The sequence below is a fragment of the Oncorhynchus keta genome, chromosome 8 (genome assembly GCF_023373465.1).
Source record: "Oncorhynchus keta strain PuntledgeMale-10-30-2019 chromosome 8, Oket_V2, whole genome shotgun sequence".
NCBI classification, from domain to species: Eukaryota; Metazoa; Chordata; class Actinopteri; order Salmoniformes; family Salmonidae; genus Oncorhynchus; species Oncorhynchus keta.
In genome coordinates this window covers 9,551,043-9,577,801 of record NC_068428.1, presented here as the reverse complement: position 1 = coordinate 9,577,801, position 26,759 = coordinate 9,551,043, and positions in this window count along the sequence as shown.

The following is a 26,759-nucleotide window of genomic DNA, read 5'->3' as shown; positions in this document are numbered from 1 at the left end:
AACACTGGTAATAGGTTCGTTTTTGTAGCCTATTACATGTAAAGCACATCAGAGCATAAGTTGAAATAACTTGGGGGTCGAGGGTGGTTGGGTTCAATGGATGGACTGATGGTCATTTCTCAGCGGAGGGAGGGAGCGAGTGCGAGTCGAAGTGGAGAGGCGTGTTTCATGATTTCTGAAAGTGTTGATTAAAAACAGCGTTGTAGTGCTGATCTCAATGTACTGAAAAGGTCTTTAATTATTGGAAGGCTAAGCCATGGGAGTGTGTGTGGGGGGTTGGGGTTCTAAGCTGACATATGGAATTGTTTTAACAAGGTCACACCATGGATCATTTAGCTCTTTGATTTGGCATTTAGGATCCCTTTCTACAAAGATATTGTGATTATTACTGTTATATCAGGGCATGATTTTCAAGTCATATGTTACATGCAAGAGTCATGGATTTACGTAGGCCGACAAGACTATTTGGTCTGTAATGCAAAATCACATGTTAGATGAATACAGTAGGGTATAGGATAATCTATGCTTTTATGAGAATTTAATAATGATTTGAGTGCCCATATTGTGTTGCACCCAAATGTTTGCTGGCCCTGCCATGAATAGATTTCTGCCTACGCCACTGGATCAGAAGATTTGTTCCTTATTATTTGTTCCTCGTAGCTATCCTCCAATCACAAAGGTTATGCAAATATTGATGTTACATGCCTCCTTGAAGGAGGCAGCGGAGGTAAATAAACCCACCGAAATCAACTAATAGGACACAGGTGGAAACAATACAGACAGACACAAACTAAAAGGAAAAATGGATTGGTGGCAGTAGGGCTGGCGACGCGACCACCGAGCATCGTCCGAACAGGCAGAGGAGCCACCTTCGGTGGAAGTCATGACAGTGCCCCCCCTGAGGCACGGCTCCCACAGCGCGCCGATGCCGACCTCGAGGACGACCCGGAGGATGAGGCGCAGGGCGATCCGGATGGAGGCGGAGAAACTCACTCAGCAGAGATGGGTCCAAGACGTCCTCCACCGGCACCCAGCATCTCTTCTCCGGACGGTACCTCTCCCAATCCACGAGGTACTGCAGGCCCCTCACCCGACGCCTGGAATCCATTATGGATCGCACTGTTTACTCCGGGGCCCCCTCGATGTCCGGGGGAGCGGAGGGACCTCCTTCAGGTCCTTGAAGAGGACCAGCTACCACCAGCCTGAGGAGAGACACATGAAATGAGGGGTTAATACGGTAATAAGGGGGGGCCTGTGACCTATAACACTCCTTGTTTATCCTCCTCAGGACTTTAAATGGCCCAACAAACCAGCTTCCAGCAGGGCAGGCGGAGGGGCAGGTTTCGCGTCGAGAGCCAGACCCGGTCCTCCGGTGCGAACACCGGGGCCTCACTGCGGTGGCGGTCAGCTCTCGCTTCCTGCCGCCCTTCGGCCCGTTTCAGGTGCCTGTGGACGGCGTCCCAGGTCTCCTTTGAGCGCTTCACCCATTCCTCCACCACAGGAGCCTCGGTCTGGCTCAGATGCCATGGTACCAGGACTGATACCCCAACATGCACTGAAAGGGCGAAAGGTTACTTGAGGAATGGAGGAGTGACTTCTGGGCCACCTCTCCCCTGGCCGGTCCTGGCAATAGACCGCAGAAATCTCCCCACATCCTGGTTTACTGTCTCCACCTGCCCATTACTCTCGGGGTGAAAACCAGAGGTCAGGCTGACCAAGACCCCCAGACGCTCCATGAATGCCCTCCAAACCCGGGACGTGAACTGGGGATCCTGATCAGAAACTATATCCTCAGGCACCCCGTAGTGCCGGAAGACGTGAGTAAACAGCGCTTCCGCAGTCTGTAGGGCCGCAGGGAGACCGGGCAAAGGGAGGAGATGACAGGACTTAGAAAACTGATCAACAACGACCAGGATCGTGGTGTTACCCAGGGAAGGAGGAAGATCGGTCAGGAAGTCTAGCGAGAGGTGTGACCGAGGCCGCTGTGGAACAGGGAGGGGTTGTAACTTCCCTCTGGGCAGGTGTCCAGGAGCCTTGCACTGAGCGCACACTGAACAGGAGGAGACATAAAACATATATATATATATATATATATATATATATATATTTATATATATATATATATATATATATATATATATATATATATATAAACTGTATATATATACACACAATTGAAGTCGGAAGTTTACATCCACTTAGGTTGGAGTCATTAAAACTCGTTTTTCAACCACTCCACAAATTTATTGTGACCAAAATGTAGTTCTGGCAAGTTGGTTAGGACATCAATTGTTTTTCCAACAATTGTTTATAGACAGATTATTTCACTTATAAGTCACTGCATCACAATTCCAGTGTGTCAGAAGTTTACATACACTAAATTGACTGTGCCTTGAAACAGCTTGGAAAAATTCCAGAAAAGTATGATAGGGATTTAGACGCTTCTGATAGGCTAATTGACATAATTTGAGTTAATTGGAGGTGTACCTGTGGATGTATTTCAAGGCCTACCTTCAAACTCAGTGCATCTGCTTGACATTATGGGAAAATGAAAAGAAATCAGCCAAGACCTCAGAAAAAAATTGTAGACTTCCACAAGTCTAGTTCATCCTTAGGAGCAATTTCCAAACTCCTGAAGGTACCACGTTCATCTGTAAAAATAATAGTACTCAAGTATTGACACCATGGGACCACGCAGCCATCATATCGCTCAGGAAGGAGACGCATTCTGTCACCTAGAGATGAACGTACTTTCCCAGAACAACAGCAAAGAACAACAGCAAAGGACCTTGTAAAGATGCTGGAGGAAACAGCTACAAAATTATCTTTATCCACAGTAAAACAAGTCCTATATCGACATAACCTGAAAGGCCGCTCAGCAAGGAAGAAGCCACTACTCCAAAACCGCCACAAAAAAGCCTGACTATGGTTTGCAACTGCACATGGGGACAAAGATTGTACTTTTTGGAGAAATGTCTCTGGTCTGATGAAACAGAAATAGAACTGTTTGGCCCTAATGCCCATCGTTATGTTTGGAGGAAAAAGGGGGAGGCTTGCAAGCAGAAGAACACAATCCCAACCGTGAAGCATGGGGGTGGCAGCATCATGTTGTGGTGGTGCTTTGCTGCAGGAGGGACTGGTGCACGTCACAAAAAAAGATGGCAACATGAGGAAGGAAAAATACATGGATATATTGAAGCAACATCTCAAGACATCAGTCAGGAAGTTAAAGCTTGGTCGCAAATGGGTCTTCCAAATGGAAAATGACCCCAAGAATACTTCCAAAGTTGTGGCAAAATGGCTTAAGGACAACAAAGTCAAGGTATTGGAGTGGCAATCACAAAGCCCTGACCTCAATCCCATAGAAAATGTGTGGGCAGAACTGAAAAAGCGTACGAGCAAGGAGGCCTACAAACCTGACTCAGTTACACCATCTCTGTCAGGAGGATGGGCCAGCTTGTGGAAGGAAACAGCTTGTGGAAGGCTTCCCAAAATGTTTGACCCAAGTTAAATAATTTAAAGGAAATGCTACCAGATACTAATTGAGTGTATGTAAACTGGGAATGTGACGAAATAAAAAAAAGCTAAAATAAATCATTCTCTCTACTATTATTCTGACATTCCACATTCTTAAAATAAAGTGGTGATCCTAACTGACCTAAGACAGGGAATGTTAACTAGGGTTAAATGTCAGGAATTGTGAAAATGTAGTTTATATGTACGGTGGGACATAAAAGTATTTAGTCAGCCACCAATTGTGCAAGTTCTGCCACTTAAAAAGATGAGAGAGGCCTGTAATTTTCATCATAGGTACACTTCAACTATGACTACCATCATACAATACTTATTTTCCACCATAATTTGCAAATAAATTCAGTAAAAATCCTACAATGTGATTTTCTGGATTTTTTTTCTCGTTTTGTCTGTCATAGTTGAAGTGTACCTATGATGAAAATTACAGGCCTCTCGCATCTTTTTAAGTGGGAGAACTTGCACAATTGGTGGCTGACTAAATACTTTTTTGCCCCACTGTATTTGCCTAAACTTCCGACTTGAACTGTTTATAATATTCTATTGGTTGTAAGAATTTTGTGTAATAATTGAAACTGGAAAATTCAAAGTTTTGAATCCAGCGTTGTTTTGTGTATCAGTTCGTAAACCAAACCATGGAATCAGTCCTTAAATTAATTTGGTTGACTTTTTTTTGATCACACATTTTTTTGGCCAATTTTGGTCTTTAATGCATTCCCGACAGACAAGTTCCTTACTTAGTCACCCTTCCACCCTTCCATTGGTTGTAATTTTGAGTAGAGCAGACATTTCCATATATTTTTGTTAGCTGCATGTGTGACATAACTCCACCAGTCCTATTTATGACATCATTTACAAACATTATACCTTTTTTTCTTCTCCCAAAATTAGTATATTTTTATCAATGAGTATATTTCAGTTTAACCATAATCTTTGTTGTAATATTTGTCCTGTCTGGTGTATTAAACTGAAATTGCAACCAACTTTCTATGGCTTGTTTTAAAAATAGCGATATTTTGGAGATTATTTCATTTTCAAATAACCGAAAGTGAGAGGTTGTCATCTGAACAAAGGGGAAAAGGAAATTATTGAACATGGGATGAGAAACTCTTACTAATCTGATGGAGAACCAGTTCGGATTTAAGTTGAACTTTTGTATGGTTGAAGCCTTTAATATTTAATCATTTCTGCCCTCCTAATTCATATTCATTATTATAGTTTAATTTAGCCCTTGACGCAAATGTTAAGAGGCACTCCTTCTTCTCTATCTGTTCTATGTAAAACTGTTGGGAAGAGAGGCCAGGATAGCTCTTTCCACCAGACGCTGTCAGAGCCAATGCCAGATCAGACACTAACAATAATCGTGGGATTTTATTGCCAGTTCCCTCAATCTCCATAATTGATGAGTCCAATATTTACTCTATTACCTGGTTGTTGTAAACATTCATTATGTGGATTCTGCCCGATAGGTGAGCAGGAGGAGAGCGTGGAGAGAACAGAGCCCAGGGGGGACAACCTGTCAGTTTGACTAATGATAGAAATGAATAAAATCTCATAATTACTTTAGAAAAAGGTACAGTCTCATCCTTATCTGAGGCAATATGCATTTTAAAAGTTTTCTGCGGGTTTATTAAATTCAGCCTCGCAGCTCGTAATACATTATAGTCAGAGCAAGTTCTCAAATTTCAAATTAAATTTTCAACTCACCCTACACCGAGTAAAGTAATCAGATTTGGACATTATTGTATTTCTATTGACATTACCATTGTTATTATTTGTACTGTGTAAATATTAGTAACTGGAGCTCGCCATGGTTTATTTTCCAGGACAGGGATATTGTATATTTATTTATTCTAATGGCCTTGAAGATCTCTTTGAAATGATACCAATCTAATGTATTCCATTATCAGAAGATGCTGTCTGTGTACAAATATATTATTTGTTTATTGTAGAGCCGAACAAAGGACCATGTCCAAATCAAATTGGCTATCTGCTCCTCTGTTGTCTGTCCTTCCCGATGGTGACATTGTGCACAGCACCGATTTGGGTCAAAGCCCCCATCTACTGTATACAGCCGCGACACACTCCAATGACATCATGCATACGCACACATTGTGATATTGATGTATGGTGGTATTGAACATGTTGTGATGTGGATATATGGTGGTGTAGGGATGTTATATGATGTACTGTTCTATCTTTAGCTCATTCAGTACAAACATAGTTCACTGTTTTATCTTTTGTTTTATATGTAACGTGGGTGCTTTGGTGTGTTTGGACCCCAGCTCGCAGCAGTTAATGGGGAACCCTAATAAATACAAATACAAATGATATCAATTTAGAACGCAAACACAGCGTACAATCTGCGTTTAGAATTGCTAAGGTGTATTATTTTTTGGAAGGCTTAAAGTTTTCTCATGGGATTCACATTGCATGAGTGTTGCACAATGGTTTTCCTTGTCAAGATTGTTCAGGATCAAGGTGGACTTTAGCCTCTCAGATAAATCAGGTAAAGGCATTCCCGGATGTATGGGAAAGAGGTGATTATGTAGCATCTTCTTAGACTGGGAGACTCCTCTGTGCCATTAGAGCTTACTGAGAGGCAGACTGTGGGAAGGCACAGGCTCTCTATAGGGGAGTAAAAGAGGAGTGCCTCCTATTAAATTAAAGGGGAACATCTGCCCTCGGTGTTCTATAAACACACAGACATATACAGACACACACACACAACTCTCTTTCTCTTTCTTGTTCTCTCTCGCACGCATACAAACTCAACCTCTGAATATCGCTCAACCTCTCAACTTTATTTTGTTTGAGAGGCTATTTTCTAATGTTGTTTTTTTTCGCAGAGGAATCCCATATACAAACATATAATATAGCATTTATGTATTTTATGGAAAGAGACAGTTTATCATGTACATTTTTCATGCTGTCAAGTTAATTACCAGATTGAATAGGGAAAGGAGATTTTGCCCTCCCCCACCTACACCCCCCTCCCCCACACACACACAAACACACACAAGTGTGTCACAATGAAAGTACCAAATGTGTCATTGTAAGAAGTTGGAGAAAGAGTGAACAACCTCCAACACCAGTCGGAGAAAACTTAAAAGGTCAGGGAAATTTTTTATAATAACCTTTCTATTGCAGTAGATGTATCAACATGCTGGACTTGCATATGATACTTTACTGCCATTTGGAAAACACATTTTGCTCTTTATTGTTGCAATGTTTTACTATTTTGTCTAACTGTTGCTTTTGAGTGAGAGGGGCTGTGCATCAACTGAATCGTATTTGGCTACCTCATTAAGTGTATTATTAAATACTTTTGAACATTTCTGTCACCTCAGAAGTAAATCATCAAAGGCTTAACTTTATATGGAGGTCTTACCATTATAATGAGTAGGCTGTGAGAATGATTTTCCAATAATGGGTTTAACAGTAGGTTGGTAATCAGAGCCTCCCCTGTTAGATAGCCCTCCTCCTCCTCCTCCTCAGGTGAATCAACTGTCTGTCTGCGTGTGTGTGTGTGTTTGAAGTCGTTAAGCAATGCTCAAACTCAACAGGGTAAAATTGTGAAACAAAGCCTTGGCACCCCTCTGCGATATCTGGAAGACTTGATTGTTCTCTTATGTAAGACATGCTTCCTATTATGAGGACGTTTGCCAGAGATCTGAGCTCCCGTTGGGAAAGAAGATGGAATGTGAAGACGGCACCGACAAAGCTGTGCAGCCTTGACAATAGTACCAGGAGGAATCAGGGATTTTTTGGTCAATGACAAACACAGCAAGGAGAATGGGACTTTGAAATGTGGTTAGTCGTGTTGAGTAAATCCATCAGACAACAGGACAAGTAAGATTGAGAAAACATGGATGAGGATCTACCGGACCCTTGGGAGCGGTAATGAATAGCAGGGAAACCAAACTAGTAATAAAAGAGAAACAATCATTACATGTAGCTTGGTAGTTCATAGAACGCTGATTAAGTACTGACTATTTAACCTTTTCTGTTTTGCCTTGACTCTGAGTATAAATAATACATCAATCAAATGTCTATAAAAAATATATATTTTAATTATTTTGGTAGATTTTTCTCCCTTTTTGTGAAAAGGTGTCCATTTTTCAGTAGTGGTGTTGTATAAATACTTAGTTGAAATACGGTTTTAAAATGATATGACAGCACCCAGCTGGTGGTAGGTCTGTGAATGTGGCCTTTGTGACATCATCCCAAGTAGCATGTGGCACATGTCCTGCACTCCAATAATAACCCAGGAAATAATCTATGACAGATGAGGACAAGGGGGCCCGGTTTGCGTCTCACACACACACACACACACACACACACACACACACACACACACACACACACACACACACACACACACACACACACACACATACACACTGTAACAGTTTGACTTGGCTCTAGATTTAGCTTTCACTTTTTCAAGTTTTCTTTAGTACACGCATATAGCAGTTAATACATACTGAAATCCATGAGCATACAAAACATTAACGGATAAGAGCAAAAAATAAATACATGTAAATCAATAACGTCCTGCTGTCTTAAAGCAACTCATTAATCAATTAGCAGAAATATGGGATTGGTGAGTTGATGTGCCATTCAGTTCTAGATTTAGGTATAGTCAGTTTGTTTTGGGTGTGGCTGTTCCTCCATGTCACTTTGATTCGGTCAAGGGGAAGCCAGTCTCTGAATTTAGCCAAGTCAGTGCAGAGTTGTGTCCATCTTTCATGAAGCCAAGGTAGGGACAGGGTCGGAAGTGCCTCAGTATTACTGGAGTATCCTCCTAGGATGGTGTGACATGCTCCCTTCTGAATGCGCTCCGGGTCAGTCAACTGCCGGGCAGGAGCGGCATACTCCAGGGTGGGGCGTAAGTAGCCTGCGCAAATGCTCACTAGGTCTTCCTGTGGCACATGGAACCTTATAAGGCAGCGAATGAGAAAAGGTATTCTGTTGCTCTTTTTTTTCTTTTACCTTTATTTAACCAGGTAGGCCAGTTGAGAACAAGTTCTCATTTACAACTGCCACCTGGCCAAGATAAAGCAAAGCAGTGCGACAAAAACAACAACACAGAGTTATACATAAACAAACGTACAGTCAATAACACAAAATACAATTAAAATAGAAAAATCTATGTACAGTGTGTGCAAATGTAGAAGAGTATGGAGGTAGGCAATACATAGGCCATAGAAGCAAAAATAATTACAATTTAGCATTAATACTGGAGTGAAAAAAGTGCAGATGATGACGTGCAAGTAGAGATACTGGGGTACAAAAGAGCAAGAGGGTAAGTAATAATATGGGGATGAGGTAGTTGGGTGTGCTATTTACAGATGGTCTGTGTACAGGTACAGTGATCGGTAAGCTGCTCTGACAGCTGATGCTTAAATTTAGAGAGGGAGATATAAGACTCCAGCTCCAGAGATGCTTGTAATTCGTTCCAGTCATTGGCAGCAGAGAACTGGAAGGAAAGGAGGCCAAAGGAAGTGTTGGCTTTGGAGATGACCAGTGCAATATACCTGCTGGAGCGTGTGTTACGGGTGGGTGTTGCTATGGTGACCAGTGAGCTGATATAAGGCTGGGCTTTATCTAGCAAAGACTTATAGATGACCTGGAGCCAGTGGGTTTGGCAATGGATATGTAGTGAGGGCCAGCCAACGAGAGCGTACAGGTCACCGTGGTGGGTAGTATATGGGGCTTTGGTGATAAAACGGATGGCACTGTGATAGACTACATCCAGTTTGCTGAGTAGAGTGTTGGGGGCTTTTGTAAATGACAACACCGAAGTCAAAGATTGGTAGGATAGTGAGTTTCACGAGAGTCTGTTTGCCGTAATGAGTGAAACAGGCTTTCTTGCGAAATAGGAATCTGATTCTAGATTTAATTTTGGATTGGAGATGTATAATGTGAGTCTGGAAGGAGAGTTTACAGTCTAACCAGACACCTCGGTATTTGTAGTTGTCCACATCTTCTAGGTCCGAACCGTCCAGAGTAGTGATGCTAGTCGGGAGGGAGGGTGCGGGCAGAAATCGTTTGACGAGCATGCATTTAGTTTTACTAGCATTTAAAAGCAGTTGGAGGCCACGGAAGGAGTGTTGTATGGCGTTGAAGCTCATTTGTAGGTTTGTTAATTAACACAGTGTCTAAAGAAGGGCCAAAAGTATACAGAATGGTGTCGTCTGCGTAGAGGTGGATCCAAGAATCAGCAGCAGCAAAAGCGATATCATTGATATATACAGAGAAAATAATCGGCCGAGAATTGAACCCTGTGGCACCCCCATAGAGACTGTCATTGGTCCGGTCAACAGGCCCTCCGATTTGACACACTGAACACTATCTGAGAAGTAGTTGGTGAACCAGGCGAGGCAGTCATTTGAGAAGCCAAGGCTATTGAGTCTGCCGATAAGAATGTGGTGATTGACAGAGTCGAAAGCCTTGGCCAGGTCGATGAAGACGGTTGCAAAGTACTGTCTTCTATCGGGTTGCTGCAGGGGGTGCTGAGATGTTGGCCGGGGTAGGGGTAGCCAGGTGGAAAGCATGGACAGCCGTGGAAAAATGCTTATTGAAATGATCGATTAGCGTAGATTTATCGGTGGTGACCGTGTTTCCTATCCTCGGGGCAGTGGGCTTATTTAAGATGGAGAGGAAAGCACTTTTGAAGAGCAACCAGGCATCCTCTACTGACGGGATGAGGTCAATATCCTTCCAGGATACCAGGGCCAGGTCGATTTGAAAGACCTGCTCGCTGAACTGTTTTAGGGAGCACTTGACAGTGATGAGGGGTGGTCGTTTGACCGCGGACAATGAGGCAGTGATTGCTGAGATCCTGGTTGAAGACAGCAGAGGAGTATTTAGAGGGCAAATGGGTCAGGATGATATCTAAAAGGGTGCCCATGGTTACGGATTTAGGGTTTACCTGGTAGGTTCCTTGATAATTTATGTGAGATTGAGGGCCTCAAGCTTAGATTGTAGGACGGCCGGGGTGTTAAGCATGTCCCAGTTTAGGTCACCTAACAGTACGAATTCTGAAGATAGATGGAGGGCGATCAATTCACATATGGTGTCCAGGGCACAGCTGGGGGCTGAAGGGGGTCTATAACAAAAGTAGAAGCTCGAATTGTTTGGGCACAGACCTGGATAGTATGACAGAACTCTGCAGGCTATTCCTGCAGTAGATTGAAACTCTGCCCCCTTTGGCAGTTCTATCTTGTTGGAAAATGTTATAGTTAGGTATGAACATTTCTGGATTTTTGTTGGCCTTCCTAAGCCAGGATTTAGACACGGCTGGGACATACAGGTTGGGGGAGTGTGTTAAAGCAGTGAATAAAACAAACTTAGGGAGAAGAATAGATTCAAGGCATAACGTACAGACAATGGTATGGTAGGATGTGAGTACAGTGGAGGTAATCCTAGGCATTGAGTGACGATGAGAGAGGTTTTGTCTTTAGAGGCACCATTTAAGCCAGGTGCGGTCACCGCATGTGTGAGAGGTCGAACAAAAGGGCTAGGTAAGGCATATTGAGCAGGGCCGGAGGCTCTACAGTGAAATAAGACAAACATCACTAACCAAAACAGCAATAGACAAGGCATATTGACATTAGGGAGAGGCGTGTGTAGCCGGGTGATCATAGGGTCCAGTGTGTAGCTAGGAGAGTTCGCACGGCGATTCAGACAGCTAGCAGGCCGGGGCTAGCAGGCTAGCAGATGGGCCTCAAGCGGACGTCACAATGGGAGGGCCTGTTGAAATCCCTTCGGACGGTAACGTCGGCAGACCAGTCGTGATGGATTGGTGGGGCTCCGTGTCGGCAGCAAAGGGTCCAGGCCAATTGGCAAACGAGGAATTGAAGCCCAGGAATTATCTGATGGATCTCTTCGGCTAGCCGAGAGATGGGCCTAGCTCGAGGCTAGTTCCAGGATAACTGGTGCTTGCTTCAGGACAGAAACCCCCTCGGACTGTTACGTCGGTAGACCAGTCGCGATGGATCGGAGGGGCTCCGTGTCGGCAGAAATGGGTCCAGGCCAATTGGCAAAAGAGGTATTGAAGCCCAGGAAGTGCTTGATGGATCTCTTCGGCTAGCCGGGAGATGGGCCTAGCTCGAGGCTACCACCTGGCTGATAGGACCTTGCACTTGGCAGGGTTCAGTGACATTCTGCGTGCGTGAACCTGTCAAACCACAAGTAATATAAGAGGGCCCAGAATAGTTCCTTGAACCACACCTCCTGTCAGGTCCTGCTAGTCTGAGAGGTGGTCTTGGTAGTGTACCTGTTGTTTGTGGCTGTCAAAAAATTGTGAGGGCAGGTCTGATTAAGCATTCAATGACGATGGTGTGGTCGATTTTGTCAAAGGCCTTGGATAAACCCTTAACATTCATAGAAATAATCTGTAAATAAACTGTGTTTTGGGTTTTTGTATAGAATGTTATAGATAATGTTTTTGTATTAAATTATCACAAAAATAATATCACAATACAAATTGCATCACATCTAAACAGTTTTCAATTTTCTCATCACAAAACATTCTATAGGTTCATTGGAAAAATTCCTGTACTTTGGGCATGAACAATTGTGCAGCCCTGCCTGTCAATAAATCGAATGAACCTATTTGATCTCAGTCTAGCAATGTTCTTTAAAAAAGTGCTGCATTCGTAAAAACCAGTCTCATTCTCATCTCAGAATATGAATGTCCGTTTCATACTATAATAACGTGGTTAGCTTATAAAAGTACTGTACCTCGGGCATGAAAAATTGTCCGGCCCTGTAAATAAATAGAGTGAACCTATTTAATCTCAGACTCGCTATGTTCATTCATAAAGTACTGCATACCGTAAAACCAGTCTTACCCAGAATACGAATATCAGCTCCGCACAATGTACTGTACCAACAACTCGGTATATAAACCAGCCAACACGGTGTAAATCCCATTGAAAGCATTTTGAAATACTACATGTTAAAAAGTAGTCAGTCGTGTCCATCAAATCAATCTCCATCAGAGATAAACAGAGACGTGGCAGTTATTCGTAATGAAATTAGTTGATCAATGAATAGGCTACAATGAATACTTTATAAAAATTAAACAACGGGTGAAAGAGCTTCGGAACTGAGGGTTGACACATTCGGGCCACCGTCAGTCACCGTTCTGCACACCTGATGCTGGCTATTTAGTTGGGAATTAAAAGGGAAGCGCAACATCGGGAGGAGACTGACTAAGATGGTTTAGAATTCATTCCTGGGCCATCACAGCACTCATGTACATGAACGCACGCACACACACACTGTCATAATCATCATGCCAAAGCTAACAACGGCGTCATACGGACAGTGTGACGTCCTAACTGTAATCCCCTCTAGTGGAGAAGCTGTTTCTTGTCAGGTAATGACAAGTAAGTGGCAGGAGGGAAAAATTTAGTCGGCTGCCATTTTTCTCTGTTTTTCCATGTTAACTGTCAATTAGTTTCAATCAATCCAGTCATTTCTGTTTAGCCTTGTTATGACATGTCTGCCCTGTCTTTCCACTCATGCATGATACATAAGATCTACCTCATCTCCCACACTTATATCGCTACTTAAGTGCTCCCGAGTGGCACTGCATCTCAGTGCTAGAGGCATCACTACAGACCCTGGTTCGATTCCAGGCAGTTTCACAACCGGCCGTGATTGGGAGTCACAAAGGGCAGCGCACAACTAGCCCATGGTCGTCCAGGTTAGGGTTTGGCCGGGGTAGGCTGTCATTGTAAATAATATTTTTTATCTTAACTGAAATGCCTAGTTAAATTAAGGTAAAAAATAATTATACTTAGGCTGTATTTAGACATTACAGCAGATCTTTTTCAGAGCTGATCTGATTGGCCAAAAGACCAATTAGTGAGAAAAAAAATCTAAATTGGACTGCCTGTTGAAACATGGCCAAATGTGTGTCTATTGGCTGCCCTGGTTGTCTCTAATTGAACAACCGTGCAACTAGTGAGCTTCTCATCATGATGATATTTGGTTTGGCACAGGGGGAAAATAATGAAACACTAACTTGTTTAAGGATATTCAGGACAAGCTCATCCCTCTAGCTTTTCCAACACGCCATTGTCAGATTGCAATCGTCAGTACTGACAGGAAGAACTCAAGAAAGTTGCATGGGAAAGTCATCTTTGAAAAATAACAGGGAACGTGAGCAGGTTTAATGCCCCTCTTGGTGCATTTGACTAAAGTGAGAGGTGAACCTGCACTTATCAATAAGGAGTGCTGCTATGTATTATTAACAGGCAACGCAAAAGGCCTTTACTAAAAAGGCCTTTACTGATGTTGGACTGACACTGTCAATCTCAGGCTTCCTCAGAGAATCAATTAGGAGATAAACAGGTCCACATGTCTTTGGCAGCGGAGAGAAGCGATATCCGTCCCCTGGATTTCCTGGGGCAAGGTAAACTGACTGTATAGCTTTGTCCATTAGGGACCGAGAGAGAGAAAATGATGTGCGTGCTCCTGCCACTTGTGAGGCAGTGTGTATCGACTATGGCCCAATGACGGATCTACAGTGTATTGAAAGCTGAAGGCTGACATTTCTGAAGAGTAGTAGTGTTTGTGATGATGATACAAGCAATGATTATGATAATAATGAATGAATTTAAATAGCATATAAGATTTTAAAAAGGCAAGTTATTTCTAGTTGGTACATACTATAGAATATATAATATTTCAATTGTTGGAACTCAATGGAATGTGATAGTGATTTTGTGAGTATAATTTCGACACAAAATTATGCAGAATAGCTTTGTGTGTTTGTCAGTGTGTGTGTGTGTGTGTGTGTGTGTGTGTGTGTGTGTGTGTGTGTGTGTGTGTGTGTGTGTGTGTGTGTGTGTGTGTGTGTGTGTGTGTGTGTGTGTGTGTGTGTGTGTGTGTTTGCATGACTACGTGTATGTGTTTTGTGTATGTTTGCATGAATTAGAGTGGAGCAATAAAGAGAGAAGGGGGGGGGCTGAATGGAGTTGTGGGGTGAAATTGCCAGGATGGAGTGCAAAAAATTATGACATTTGCCTGAATATGATGTTTGCTTTCCCCGCTCAAGTATTTCACAACATTTCACCAGCATGTTTTAAAGTCACAAAAAAAACTCTCAGATCCTGGTGTTCAAAAGGATTTAAAGCTATTCCCAGTATTTATTAAAGCTATTCCTAGTATTTATTCATGTTTCCACACATTCTGGCAGTCCTTACACTCTGAAATTTCCCTGCTGCATAATATAAACTATAATGAGCTAATATTCTAATGCCATAGCTTCCACTTCATCTGCTGGTTCTGACTCTAAGGTTATAATAAGTGGGAAAAAATCTCCAGATGAGTTTTAATGAGACCTATAGCCTATTATTCCCTCATTATTGCATAATTAGCTAACTGTACACTGCATTAGTAAGGCTCAGAGCCCATCTACTGTACCTGACTATAACTATACAGTATATTCTATCTTATCTGTAAATAACTAGATATTCTGTGCCAAGCAATGATGAACTCGGCAAAGAAAAATACAATAAAAAAACGTGCGGTTTACTTTGAAAAACAATTCCAATGAGCTGGGCAAATGGAATAAAGCTAATACATGTTACCGAGCCTGTGCGGAGCAGGCCAACTATTGAACATGAAAAGAGATATCTGAAAATATAAAAACAAATGCAGGTGTCTTAAAATAATAAAGGGATGGAAATATCATGAGAGGAGGCATCAGAATACTGACCCCCACATATTTTTATCTTCGCAGCGGCAGGTTAGTTTTGTCAAACTGAATTGGTGAAGGAATTCATCTCTGGTAAACTGGGTAAAGGTATACAAGTTACAGTACAATGGACACACTCTTCCTCGAAAAACCTGGAATGCACCTCCTGGTCAGAGAGGACTAGGAATACCGTTGTTCTTCATATAATAGCAGGATACTTGACTGGCCTGCAAATAAGCTCTTTACAATAAAAAGAATGCTCAATTGAACTACACAACCTACAAATTATTGGAAAATAAGAGATGATTAAAGACATTTGGACTTCCATTTTTGTCACTCGTAATGCAGTCTAATGCTTGTGATTGTAGTATGTGTGGCGCATATTGATTCCCCCAATCATATTATGTGATCTAACCTTCCAGATGCGTTGTCCACTGGGTCTGAGTTAAACACAGGATTGGGAGACACGGCTGTGTCATTTCATATATCGACACTGAGCTGTAAGAGCGCCACCTGTCTACGCTAAACACTCATGCTTAAAGCGTACACACAGAACAGGGCAGACATTTTGGCTGAGGTGCATTCAGCGCTGTTTGACCTATTTTCATTCAGTGAACCCCATATGAATATGAAGAGTATTAAAATCAAGAATAGTTCAATTAAATCTGATTCACCCACCTATATTATGTGGAAAATATAATTATTTGCATTTCAAGAGCCTTTTCAGAGTGAAATGGCTGTTGGCGGACGAGTGAGTGTGTCAGTTCATTTTCCCCACCTTGGCTGTTCATTTTGTTGGGCCAGGCAGGCAGGCAGACGGAGACAGACGGGGGTCATTGTCTGTGTTGGAGATGCGCTGGTTGAATAACTAGCAGTAACAGCTGTCAAATTCACCAGGCCAGACCCAGCCAGGCCCAGCCGGGCCACAAGAGTGAGGGGCAGGAAGGGATGCCCCGCGAGGGGGACAAGGAGAATTTGATGGGTGGCCACACTGAGGCCTTACGTTGGCTCTCGACACCCTGGCTCTCAACACCCTGGTCACGCTGCTCATCTCCTTTGTTTCCCCCAATGCAGATTCCATGCACAGCGGTGCGGAGCATGCTGGACAAACAGTGGCTCGGGACGCAGGCTTTGTGTAGGTGTCGTTTGCAGACGCTGTGTCTCAGCATGGTCCGCCGCTAGTCCTGACAGGGGATGCAGACCCCATGAAGTGGGATTACTCCCTGGGCCATTGTCTGGGTCCTGCAGCGTTGGATTTGGGTGCATGGCTATTCAACGACTGTATTTATTTTCTCTGGGAGGTTGACAGGGACGCTTAGGACCACAGCCATTGTCATACGCTGCATGCAGGAATGTACAGTCGTAACCCCCAGTTGTGGTCGACATGATTTGTTTTGACGCGGCAAGGAAATGCTCGGGATGAGGTTCTGATCGTGTTGCGTTCTGCCTGACCTGTGGGTCTGGTTGTTTTCTAACTGACCAGGTTAAGGAGACCATGGTGCTCATGTATAATTTAGTGTTTGTTATGTTATTGCTCAAAGGAGAATGTGTTGACCTGGATGTTGCACAGGGCTTGGCCAGATTTGATGTTATGAATAGAGGTTTTGTGATTTTTTAAATTGTAATTTTTCTTTGCTATAATTTGAAAACCGTTTCCTCCACCTGGCTCCAAATACAGCCTATCCCTTTGTGAACATGACTGTACCTGCATTTCGAGGTTGCAAGGTCTGACAAATTGTGTGAAATGAAAGTGTCTGTAACTTCCACTGAGTGTTAAAGGAAAAACAATGTGCAATAATTTGTAGGCCTACAAACTGTCATTTTAATGACACATTGCACACAATTTGGTGATAATTGTGTTTCATGCAAATACCCTGGGTAGCATCATGGTTGTTTACTGTTTCTGTCCAATCACACAAAGATGCTGAACAGTGAATTTAAATATATAGTGTTGATTTTCACTTTACCAAATCTCTCTAAAGAATGCCTTGAATATGTCCTCAAAATACACCAATATTTTACTGCTCTTTGTCGTCAACTGAGGACAACACTGTTATGGGTGGTCTAGTTTATGTTGTACAGTTGCTCTGAGGTGAAACATCTTCCTCCCAGCCCCATAGCACTCATTTGTATGAAGAGAGAGCGGTTTGGGTGGTAAAGCGCTGTGGAAAATGGTGATGGATGGCTCCTTGGTTTCACATAGAATAGGGATGGGCCGGCAGAAATGTTGAAATCTGTAGAGGGTCAGCGACTGCAGCCAAAAGCGATACAGTAGAGTTTTACAAATAATATTTTTTTTCTCTCTCCCCTCCCTTCTCTGAGTCCAGACATTTGTGGATGCTAAGCGTTTGATGCATTATGATGCCATCTCCATTACCTGCAACCAAGAAATGCCATTTGAATCCATTTTTGTATCTTTAAGATAATCTTGCCTAAAATCTCTCTCAGTTATCCACTATTATTTCAGACAATAAACAATGAGTCATTTGGAAATATGTAGCTCCTTTTCTTTGCTAATGATAGAGAAAAATGATTTCACATGCAAACAAATCAGATTTGATCACCTTACCATCTGATCACCTTACTTTTTTAATTTTAATTTTACCTTTATTTAACCAGGCAAGTCAGTTAAGAACACATTCTTATTTTCAATGATGACCTGGGAACAGTGGGTTAAATGCCTGTCAGCTCAGGGGTTTGAACTCACAACCTTCCGGTTGCTAGTCCAACGCTCTAACCACTAGGCTAAGCTGCCGCTTATAGACTGATAATACAGTAAACACACTCTGTTGTGACTTCAGCGAGACTTAGCAGGGAATTGCAGACATACAGTGGGGTCCAAAATTATTGACACCCTTGATAAAGATGGGCAAAAATGACTGTATAAAATAAGTAATTCATACCAAGCTATATTTATTCCCAAAATATATGGGAAATTACATTATTTTACACCAATACAATTGCTCAGAGACAGATTTTGTTTGGGAATATATTTTTTCTCAAAAGGTAGTGGTAAAAATGATTGACACCCCTGTTTTCAACTCCTTTCAATGCTTCACCTTGCAGGGATAACGCCACTGAGTCTTTTTCTAAAATATTTTATGAGTTGGAGAACACATTGGGAGGGATCTTAGACCATTCTTCCATAGAGAATCCTTCCAGATTCTTGAGATGCTTTGTTCCGGAGACTGAGATGTTGATTTTGGGGTCAATTAACCATTTCTTTGTGGATTTTTATGTGTGCTTGGGGTTATTGTCGTGCTGAAAGATCCACTTGCGGCCAAGTTTCAGCCTCCTGGCAGAGGCAACCAAGTTTTTGGCTAAAACGTCCTGGTACTGGGTAGAGTTCATGATGCTGTTGACCTTAACAAGGGCCCTGGAACATTGGAAGCAAAATAGTCCCATAACATCAAAGATCGACCACCATATTTTACAATAGTTATGGGGTAATTGTCTGCTCATACATTCTCATTTCGACTCCAAACCCACCACTGGTGTGCGTGGCCAAAGAGCTCTATTTCCATGTCATCTGACCAATGCACCAAAGTGCCAATTCCGTTTGCAACACGCATTTACATTTGGATGAAATGAAAATCGAACTCTTTGGCCACGCACACCAGCGGTGGGTTTGGAGTCGAAATGACAATGTATGAGCAGACAATTACCCCATACCTATTGTAAAATATGGTCACCTGGGTGACAGTGGATCTTAGCCGGTCCACAGACTGTAGGCAGGCCAAAATCTCTCACCATCGAGCTGTCCACAATGACCGTGGTCATGATGGACTCCAATGTGGAAGAAAGGTGGGGGAACGGGATGGGACTGCCTCAGGGCAGGTTGGGTGGGTGCTTGGAGCCAGGCTAGCCTGACTCACCACACCAGCAGCAGTGGTGTCGGGAGGCTCGGTAGGCTGGTGGAATGGACAGTGGTTGTACAGTAGCCACTGGCCAGCTCCAGGCTGTTGGTAAATTCCCAGGATCATAGCCGACTGCCGGGACCGGTAGATTCACCCTTTCTCCCTTCTCTTGCTAAGAGGTTTTGCAACCGAAATATGAATTGCATTTATAACAGTATTAAAACAGTATTATTTCTTTATTATATTATTATGGCATTATTAAAGTGCTTACATTTCACAACGGTCAAGCTTATCAAATCAACTTAAACTTAATTGACACAGTAAATGTGTATTTCTAAAAGTGGGAATAAAATGTATATAATATTGTTGCCACTCAAGTACACTAAAGTTGATGAAGGTGTCCAGCTACAATGCATTTGGAAAGTATTCAGACCCCTTGACTTTTTCCACATTCTGTTATGTTACAGCCTTTTTCTGAAATGGATTCAATAAAAATGTTTCCTAATCAATCTACACACAATAATTATAACCCATAATGACAGCTTTTTAGACATTTTTGCAAATGTATTAAAAATAAAAAACATATACTGTATTTACATAAGTATTGACACCCTTTGCTATGAGACTTGAAATTGAGCTCAGGTGCATCCTGTTTCCATTGATCATCCTTGAGATATTTCTACAACTTTATTGGAGTCCACCTGTGGTAAATTCAATTAATTGTACATGATTTGGAAAGGCACACATCTGTCTATATAAAACGTCCAACAGTTGACAATGCATGTCAGAGCAAAAGCAAGCCACGAGGTCGAAGGAATTGTCCGTAGAGTACTGAGACAAGATTGTGTCGAGGCACAGATCTGCGGAAGGGTACCAAAAAATGTTTGCACCGTTGAAGGTCTCCAAGAACACAGAGACCTCCATCATTTTTAAATGGAAGACATTTGGAACCACCAAGACTCTTAATAAAACCAATTAAATTAGCAGTTAGCAATACAACATTTTTTTGTCAATCAGGGAGCCGACAAATGTCTGTCTATTGATAATAAATGTGGTGTGCTACTGTAATTAAGTGCTTGCCTCTAGCATTGTGATCAAATGAAATTATAAAAAGAGAGACATCTGCAGATGTATATTTTTTAGGGAAATGGAAGCATCTTTGAATCTTTTGATTTATACTTTATTTATGTCAAGGAACGGCCAAACATACAATGCTACAGTTGAATGACATTCCATGTCTTCTGTAGCTCAGTTGGTAGAGCATGGCGCTTGTAACGCAAGGGTAGTGGGTTCGATTCCCGGGACCACCCATACGTAGAATGTATGCACACATGACTGTAAGTCGTTTTGGATAAAAGCATCTGCTAAATGGCATATATTATTATTATTATTATTATTGATGCTTGGAATAAATTGTATGATTACAATTCAATAATATTATATTTTATTATTGCATCTTCAGTATGCTTTGAATACAAGCTTTGTATGCTTTGTATGTAATTCAGTATGCTTTGTGTTGTACAAGTAATCCAAGACTGAGGCATTGAAACTATTCAGAAAATGTACGTTTTGTGGGGATGAATTCTCTGCCATGCAACCCAATGAACGAAGTCATAAAGTGCATTCGGATCCCTTGACTTTTTCCATACTTTGTTACGTTACAGCCTTATTCTAAAATGGATTCAATAGTTTTCCCCTTGTCAATCTACACAGTATATACCCCATAATGGAAAATACATTTTAGCAAATTTTTTAAAAAGACAAATTTTAAAATGAAATATCACATTTACATAAGTATTCAGACCCTTTACTGAGTACTTTGTTGAAGCACCTTTGGCAGCGATTACAGCCTAGAGTCTTCTTGGATATGACACTAAAAGCTTGGCACACCTGTATTTGGGGTGTTTCTCCCATTCTTCTCTACAGATCCTTTCAAGTTCTTTCAGGTTGGATGAGGAGCGTCTCTGCACAGTTATTTCAGATTTCTCAAAAGATGTTAGATCGGGTTCAAGACCGGGCTCTGTTTGGGCCACTCAAGGACATTCAGAGACTTGTCCCTAAGCCACTCCTGCGTTGTCTTAAATGTGTGCTTAGGGTCGTTATCCTGTTGAAAGGTGAACCTTCACCCCAGTCTGAGGTCCTGAGCGCTCTGAAGCAGGTTTTCACCAAGGATCTCTGTGTACTTTGCTCCGTTTATTTTTCCCTCGATCCTGACTAGCTATCCCAATCCTTGCCACTGACAAACACCCCCACAGCATGATGCTGCCACCAGCATGCTTCATCGTAGGGTTGGTGCCAGGTTTCCTCCAGATGTGACGCTTGGCATTCAGGCCAAAGAGTTCAATCTTGGTTTCATCAGACCAGTGTTTTTGTTCATAGTCTTTTAGGTGCCTTTTGGCAAACTCCAAGCCAGCCGTCATGTGCCTTACTGAGGATATGGCCACTCTACCATATCGGTCTGATTGGTGGAGTGCTGCAGAGATGGTTGTCCTTCTGGAAGGTTCTCCCATCTTCACAAACAAACTCTGGAGCTCTGTCAGAGTGACCATCGGGTTCTTGGTCACCTCCCTGACCAAGGCCCTTCTCCCCCGATTGCTCAGTTTGTCCAGGTAGCCAGCGTCATTAAATGGCTTGTCCAAAAATTATATTTACAGTAGTATGTAATACTTGTGTAAATCTACCTAATTATCTGCCTATATAGGCCAGCAAGAGGGAAAGTATGGAGTAACCTTGTGCAACCCTGATGATACATTTTGTCCACACGCTATTGTGTTTGGAAGAGATGGCCCTATAGTGTAAATTGCATGATGCCGGAATGCTATTTCCATCCCATACAAATTCTGTGCCTCCTTTAGGCATTTGAACATCAAAATGCACAAGACTCCTTAGATAATGTCATCAAGCAATTAATCTCTAAAGTTAATGCAAACCCTATGCAATTAAATTAGATCCACAGTACAGCGTGTGTATTCTAAGAGGAAGTGTCTTCATGGTTTCTCCGTTAGGTGTCATTGCAAGAGACAAAAATACAACTTGTACGGTAGAACTGATAACAGCCCTTCAAGTGGGTTTAAAATAACTGGACCTATTTTATGTAGGAGATAGGGGCTGTCATCCTTTGACCTGTCTCTGGATCCAACGTTGCCTCTGAATATTTTTACAGCAATGTCCTGTAAATGGTTTCCCCATGCATTCTCCCAGTATAATACAGACTGCAGATTGCCTGTGATCTGGTTGTGTTGATTAGTTTGAAAGCTCCAAATGACCCATAGCTGGTGACTTCAAGATGTTTCCATCCGAACGGGGGATGAGAGGCGAGACCGGAGCCCAGATCCAAAAATCTGGGCCCAGGAATCTTTTGGCAGGCAGCGAAGTGTGAAATTTAAAGAACTTGTCATGTTAGTACTGCAGCTGCCTCTGTGACTGTGCCTTTGCATTGTCAGGGAGCAGGTAGGAAGGAGAGAGGAAGGAGGGAGGAAAGGGGAAGAAAACAGTCCAAATGTGATCTATTGCCAGCTTTTTGCAATCCAGATGCAATCACCAGGAGGGTAGCTAGGCTCCATTGATTTTCTATGTAAATAACATCAATGACTTACTTGCTTGCTCCTTTCTTTCTTTGTCAAATGTGGATGTACCAAGATTAGCTCAGGTTGCCATGAGGATATGACAGTTTTAAGGCCAGGAGGAATGGATAGAGAATCGAAAAAACACATCAAAAAATACAAAATAGGAAGGAGTGTCAGTGTGCCTTGGCACAGCTCATTTGCAGCAGGCCCAATGTATTCCTTACAAATTGCAGTCCCATGTAATTTTGTTCTCCTTTATTATTTCAAAGAGAAACAATCAGGAAACCTCAATCAGGCCCACTGTGCCGTAGTCCTATCCTTCCATCCTTCAACCCCTGTTCATCACAGTGACTGTCTCTACCACCTCCATTGGCCATGTCTGCGGGTCACGCACGTGCACACACACACACACAAACACGGCTTTTGATGGCTCTGAAGCATGTGTGTTTAACTCCCTGGTTGTTTAAGGATGCTGAGAAGAATCCCCTCAGGTGATTAGTTCATTAGCGAGTAGGCTACGGCTAACAGAGGGCCGGCTCTCAACCTGGCTGCCTCTCTCTCAAACTGGAAGGGAGGCCACTGATTGGTCACTCCCACATTCACGCAGCTGATTGGTCACTCTCCCGCTCCCTGGTGTTTGTTTGTGTTCTACTGGACTCTGAGGAAAGAAAAAAATGGGGAGAGAAAGGAGAGGAAGAGAAATGTTAAACTGGAGTAATAGCTCTGTTCTTTGTCTTGTCGCTCATTATTTTCACATTGATTACAATCTGGACCTGCTCAAGTTTCTCTTAAATCGGGCCTGCTGAGGCTGAGCTTGAAAATTGTGCCTTGCTGAGTGATGGTTGAATTGAAGCAACAAGGGGGTTACTGTTTAAGAAGTTGCAAAAAAATGAAAGTGGTTACAACTGTACTTTGAAAAACAAAAAAAACAAGTCGTTAATGATATTACACACAGTGATGCAATACATAAATAGAGCTTCAAAGTGGATTTCATCTTGAGAGAGACGACAACAATGAAACCAACCATATAATTCCTCAGGAATGCTGCTCTACTATTGCGCCAATTACATATTAAGTCAACAGGGAGCCTTGTTTTTGCTATATTGAGATACGTAAATTGTTGTGGGCGCAGCGCATAGTCCAGTAGGACGACTGCAGAACTGGTTAATCCTGCGCTGCATAGTGACAGTGAAAGGCGTGCCATGGGAGTCAGTGTGACTGTGAAGTCCCCAGGCTGGCCATCGCTAGACACCATCACAAGGCTGCTTGGGTCCCTGTGCTGCTCTAATCATAACCCTGTCCTAACTCCATCTGTTCTCCATCCATGCCGTAACTCCACGTGCGCACGCAGAATTCTACTCTTCTGGCCCAGACTGGCTTTCAGCCCTAGGCCTGTCCACTCACTGTGTGTGTGTGTGTGTGTGTGTGTGTGTGTGTGTGTGTGTGTGTGTGTGTGTGTGTGTGTGTGTGTGTGTGTGTGTGTGTGTGTGTGTGTGTGTGTGTGTGTGTGTGTGTGTGTGTGTGTGTGTGTGTGTGTGTGTGTGTGTGTGTGTGATGGTTTATTTCTTTCTTCTACGTCTCTCTACCTCTCTCTCTTCAGGGTCTTTCTACCTCTCTCTCGCTCTCTCTCTTCAGGGTCTCTCTACCTCTCTCTCGCTCTCTCTCTTCAGGGTCTCTCTCGCTCTCTCTCCAGGGTCTCTCTACCTCTCTCTCTCTCTCTCTTCAGGGTTTCTCTACCTCTCTCTCTCTCTCTCCAGGGTCTCTCTACCGCTCTCGCTCTCTCTCCAGGGTCTCTCTACCTCTCTCTCTCTCTCTCTTCAGGGTTTCTCTACCTCTCTCTCTCTCTCTCTCTCGCTCTCTCTCCAGGGTCTCTCTCGCTTTCTCTCTCTCTCTTCAGGGTTTCTCTACCTCTCTCTCTCCCTCTCCCTCTCTCTTCAGGGTCTATTTACTTCTCTCTCTCTCTCTCTCTCTCTCTCTCTCTCTTCAGGGTTTCTCTACCTCTCTCTCTCTCTCTCCCTCTCTCTTCAGGGTCTATTTACTTCTCTCTTGCTCACTCTCTCTCCCTCTCTCTCTCTCTCTCTCTCTCCCTCTCCAGGGTCTCTCTCTCTCTCTCTCTCTTCAGGGTTTCTCTACCTCTCTCTCTCCCTCTCCCTCTCTCTTCAGGGTCTATTTAATTCTCTCTTGCTCACTCTCTCCCTTTTTACTCTCTTTTTCTTTCGTTCTCTTTCTCTCAATCCCCAGTCCTCCCCCTCTCTCTCTCCGGACCCAGTCCTCTCTCTCTCCCTCGCTCTTTTTTTCCCACCAAACCCCCCTTCAGAGTACAAAAATAACTTTGTTTTCACAGCTTTTACTTTTTGTTGTTATATGTACATTCTACATACATTTGACATACACCTTTTTTACAAGGTAGTTAAAAAGCAAAAATGAATTTTATCAATTACATCTGGATAGCTAGTACTTAAACACATCCGGTATATTAAGTGTTTTTAGTCATAACTATTATAGATCATATGCTTTTTAAACACCCCTCAGATCTTCTCAGCCCATCCCACCTATCTCCGTAAATCATCCTCTTATGATTTGCATGTGCCATATATTTATACACATACATTCGGAACCCTTTCTAATCACATAGTATCTTCATCAAGTAGTATCTACTGTACATCGCATAGTATCTACATCGCATAGTTTCTAAAGATTAATATTTTTGCTAAGAGTATTACTATGTTGTTGATTGATTATGGCTTTCCAAATATCCCTACAGTGCTATTTGTACGGTTAGTTTTAGGTAAAGTGGATTTTTCAGCCATTCCTGAACCTGTGACCAGAAACCAGCTACATACAAGAATAAAGGATCTAATGATTCTGTCTCTTTTCAGCAAAATCTGCAGATCTGAGATGATTGTATGCCGCAAATACATAACATTCTGTTGGGGGCAAGAATTTTTTATAATAATTTACATCGAAAACTAAGTTTAGTGTATCAGTTCATAAACCATGTGCCATGGAATCGGCACATCGAAAATCTCTTCCCAACTATTTTACAAGCTGTATGGTGCCGCTGTCAACAATTTGGTCTTCAAATGAAACTGATATGTTTTTCCATTTATGGCCAAAACACATTCCCAATTTTGGTCTTTAATAAAGGGCAGACAAACAAGTTCCCTACCTTCTCCCCCTTCCATCTGTCTCCTCCATTTTTGAGTTTAACCATAATACTTGTTTGTTGAAATATTTGTTTTGTCTTTTAAGAGAGATGAAACTGGAATAGCAAACCAGCTTTGTATGGCTTGTTTTAAAGGCCGATATTTTTTAAATGGTTCCAATTAAGAGGTTGTAATCTGAATAAAGGGGAAAAGGCCATTTCTGAACAAGGGGTGAGACATTCTTACTAATCTACTGGAGAACCAGTTTGGGTTACAATATCACTTTTGTATGACTGAAGCTTTTAGTGAGAGGTGCATCAATCGACAGTAAGTAACATAATAAAAAAAAATGGGCTATAGTAGTAAAGGCCAAATTCAATATTTTGGCAAATAATTCTTGAGTATATATTTTTCTATACCTGCAGGGTTCCTAAAATAATTTTAGAGGTTAATATTTAATCATTTTAATCCCTGAATTCATATTGATTATATAAATAAGCATGTTTAATATTTTCTGCTTGGCCCTCCAACTAAAGTTAAATATTTTTTGATAATAGAATTGAAAAAACAACTTGTCTGGAGTAGGCAGGGCAATAAGTATTAGGTAAACTATATTATGACTGAGGAGTTAATCAGGGTGATTTTTGCACAAACAGACAGCTGTTTATTTACCTTTCCATGGTTGCAAAATCGTATCTATTTTTGCTAACTTTCGATAGAAATGTGTTGTAATAAGTACATTTATTTCTTTAGGGATGTGAATACCAAGTCTGTCAACTTCACCATCAGACTATTGTATTTGTAAACTACAGGGTAACGTAAAAGTTTTGTTTTTTATCGATCCAATACATAATATCTGTATGTGCTGTACGTGCCAGTTTTTATAGTACAGATGTGGGTTTTGCTCAACACTGTTGCTGTCACATTTTTACTAGAGTGG